This window comes from Poecilia latipinna, unplaced genomic scaffold (genome assembly GCF_001443285.1).
Source record: "Poecilia latipinna isolate Pla-1442-1.1 unplaced genomic scaffold, P_latipinna-1.0 Scaffold887, whole genome shotgun sequence".
Taxonomy (NCBI): domain Eukaryota; kingdom Metazoa; phylum Chordata; class Actinopteri; order Cyprinodontiformes; family Poeciliidae; genus Poecilia; species Poecilia latipinna.
In genome coordinates, this window is record NW_015113503.1 from 212338 (window position 1) to 216404 (window position 4067).

A 4067-nucleotide genomic window follows, 5' to 3' on the forward strand; every position below is an offset into this window, starting at 1 on the left:
CCACATTAGATAACCTGGTGTAGAATTGCCTGCCTATACAATTCTGCCTGATTCTCTTCTGTCTAACAATTCTCCCATTGACGTGGATTTCTCTGGTGAAGTTTCTGCCAGGCCAATCAGTGAATAGAAGAAGTTGTAAACAATGACATTGAAGTATTGTAGCCTGCCTGTAGATTTAGCAATGACAGCAGAGAAAGTGAACAAAGCCGTTGAGTCCATGTTGGCCACACTTCTAAATATTGAGCAATTAAAATCCAGGCAAGACGAATGCTTAAGATATTTTATTGCTGGAAACAATGTAGTTCTGCAAAGCATTGGATAAAGTTTAAACCTCAACACAGTTAACACCTCCAGCAATCAATTTTTTCTCAACACCTGAGAGTCCAGACTCTGTGTTCAAAGCGAAGTGTAGAATTCGTGTCTGGTTTTTACCAGGCTATTGCATAGAGGCTAACTAAAATGACAGAGGCTGGAATCGGGCAGTGGGAATGTTTTTTATTTTGCAATGGCATGGAGGCTGACATAAATGGGAAGATAGAGTTCTGGGAGAAAGTAAACATAACATGAATGGTTACTGCTGTGTCCAATTGCAAATTTTTCAGAAAACAAAAAAAAAGTTGATTATTGACACTTTAGTTTGGCTTTGCTTGAGCCATTGTTGTGAAGAAGCAGAAAAAAATTCAGCCTTTTGACATCCACATATTCAAAATGGGTTGAACTTACAATTATAAAATAAAAGATAATTTCAAGAGATTAAAAAAAAGGTTTGTAGCAATATTGTGAAAAAATATTTGCTAGGTACTCTATTTAAATTGCACAATGACATTTGGTAAATGTATTTTGAAGAACTTGTGCTTTCAGCACAACGTTGCTGCTGTAAAACGGTGCCACTGGTTCACTGCAGTCCACGTCTCTCCAGTTTTCTCCCTCCCTTTGGTGGTTTTCGGTTAAAATTAGAATTACATTACTCACATTCGAGGCTCTGCATGCCCTGACACCTGCTTATATAACACGTTTTTGAATTTCTTTTCCAGCGGCTGATGCCTTCAATCTTCTGTTCACCCTTCAGTCGGCTCTTATAGGCTGCGAGGCCTGGAGTCTGGGAGCAACACGGTGTCGAGGGAGCATAGTGGCTGTATGGGAGCTTAAAACGTTTTTAACGAATCCCTAAAACATCCTGTGCTCAGTGATGTCCTGTATTGTAATGTTTGAAAATGTTGTGAATGGTATTTAGCTAGCTCACATTTCAGATTAGCATTTTTCTAAACCGAACATGGTATTTTTTCCTGCTTTGGCTGATGCCAGTCAACGAAGTAAAAACCACAGACAAGCGCCTCTTATTCTAACCAGACAGCAATATCTAGACTTTCTGCAAACATATAGCGCAATAAAAATATAATATTAACAGCAGAGTACCGGAGGATGAGCAGAAATGTGTTTTACACCACCTTTCTTTGTTTGATTTGCCAGTGTGCAAGCAAAAACCCGGCCATCTTTTGAAACAGCCAAGACTGGATTGGAAGCTGACTGGGCCTCTTTATAGGAATATGAATACACAAATGAAAAGGAATACCTTTTTTATATGCTTTTAGGATAGAATGAAGTAGAACGAACACTTTTATCCAGGAGCAATATGTTCCAGTTTGGCAGCTGGATGATTGTCTGGTCTCTGTTCAATAGAGAGGGATTTTCTTTCAGCATGAATGATGATCTGGGATTACAAAACTGCCTCTTCTCATTGTAGTGGTCATTTTTGGGCCATGCTATAGAGCTTCACTTTATTCAGTGTAATAAGCCACATCTGACCTTTCCACACCAACTTTGTACAATTTGCAGAGGTTTGTTTTAAGTTTGATAATAGATTTGAGTAGATATGAGCCAACTTGCAGAATGTGGGGTTTAAAAAGTTGAGATTTTAAAGCCACTAAAATCTTCCCATTAAAGAGATGTTGGAAACAGTAACAAAGTAACTGTGTAAGTATCTGATCTGTTTGGAGGTTTGAGTAACCCCACACTGCCCCCATCTGTTTTTACTCAACTTGTTGAATAAACTTGCAACTCTTTTTGTACAAGAAACATGGAAACACACAAAACCCTTAAATAAGAAAAACTGTATAATTGTAGCTGCATTTCAATCTTTGTCTATTGTCTAAAGTAAAAAAAAACCCACACAATTTCACAATTGCATGACTATTCAATTAAAATCACATGTGAACAAGCGTGTTCACATAAGTTAGATATAGACAGTTGGATGAGTTTTGTTCATAATTCTGTCATGGTGCTAGCGCTCATCATAGATCAGCCATCAGAGGAGACGTCTTATTCAGGCTTTGGAGTGACAAACGTCTTGTCCGCTTACTCCTGGGAGGGTTACTGTGGAAACGATTATGGGTTTCACTTCCAGCGCCCACCGGAAGTATCAGTAATCAGTAATCACTGTAATTTGTAGGGATTTTTGTTAATCTATATTCATAATAGATGTTACAACTCTCTTTTCAGATATTGTAGAATATTAAATAAAAATAGTTATCAGAGAGCTGCTCTGTACAGAGGATCGTAATTGTGAGTTTAATCACGAGAATTCCAGGAACACGATCGTTTTGGAGGGGAATGACTGTGACTTAGCAGCGCTGCTAGCAGCTGGCCACTCTAAAGAATGGACAGTAGTAAAGAAGAGAAAAGAGTGAAGCTGCTCAGAGTTCTGAGTTTCAGTTTTCTGCCGACAGTTTAAAACACCAGAACTACATTAGCTTGTGATGTGAATTTAATTTTTTGTTTGAATTTTAAAAAAGTAATAAAGTTAATGCGTGGCTATTGGTTTTCATCTTTTAACTACATTACCTTACATTACTACACTACTCCAAAGGATTACACATTGAAAAAAATAAAGGGCATTAACAATCAGCTTATCTGAGTTTTATCATTATGTTTGGGCCAGCAATAATAAGTCAAAAAGGAATATCTCGGTTTATTTGTGTCCATCAGAACCAGAACCTCGATGTTCTCCGTTGCTGAATATCACTGCTAGTTAGTGGAGAATTGACCACAGCTGCTGAGCTACAGATTGTAATAGGGAGACGCTCATCTCTGGAGTAGAACCGAACCGCTCATTAACCTGTTACAGAGAGCAACATGCCAGTAGAAAGCGCCTTAAGATGCCCTTGCAGAGCTTCAGTAACTGTTGTGCTGTTTGTGGCTGTACTGTAATAATCAAACCAAATTGAATTTGAACTTCAACAAGTGTGTTTTGATCGTGCTCCCTAAACAAAAAGGCAGTGTTTCTGTGATAAGTGGTACAGTTTCCATTATCTACCGACAGACAAGGAAACAAACAGAATTCGGCTACAAAATCTAAACTTTAGGAAAGAACTGAAATTGCTTTATGTATCCTCGTTTCATTGTGTGGACAAAAAGCAAAAGAAAAAAGAAGAAAACCCGCATCTGCAACCAAAGCAACTGAGCCAATGAAGTAGCTAAATATGCTAGTGCGGGTTATTTGTGGCCACTTCTTTAAGTTACCATCCCTCCTCTCAATAGCTGTAGGTAGTGGTAAAACAATATTGCCACATTTAAGCTGTGACAGCTGGTGTTCCCACATATTTTATTGCCTCTGACAAACCTCTGACAAAAGCTGGTTAGCAAGTTGTTTTAACATGTAAGCAAATGGCGGTTTCGGTTTGTTGCGCAAGTCGCGCCCATAATTCACACAAAGGCTCATGGGGGCTAGAAATAAGGTGGATAAAAGATGTAACATTGTATCACTTGTTTCTTTAGCAGAACATCTGAATAGTTCAGAAACGGGACAACAGTCCAACAGTAGCAAGAAAAAGTGTCAAAGAAAAGCAGTTAGCTCATTTTAAGAGTTTTCATTTTGTAAACTGTTGTGTAAATAGATACTGATAGTCTGAAAATAGGACATTCCACAATGGCTCCTGCTTAACCCTTTCATGCATAGTGGTCACTACAGTGGACAGCTATCTAAAAGTCATTTTCTTGTGCTTCTTGTGGCTTTTTATGTCACAAATGCACACAGACCACTGAAGTGGACACTAATGCATCATAAAATA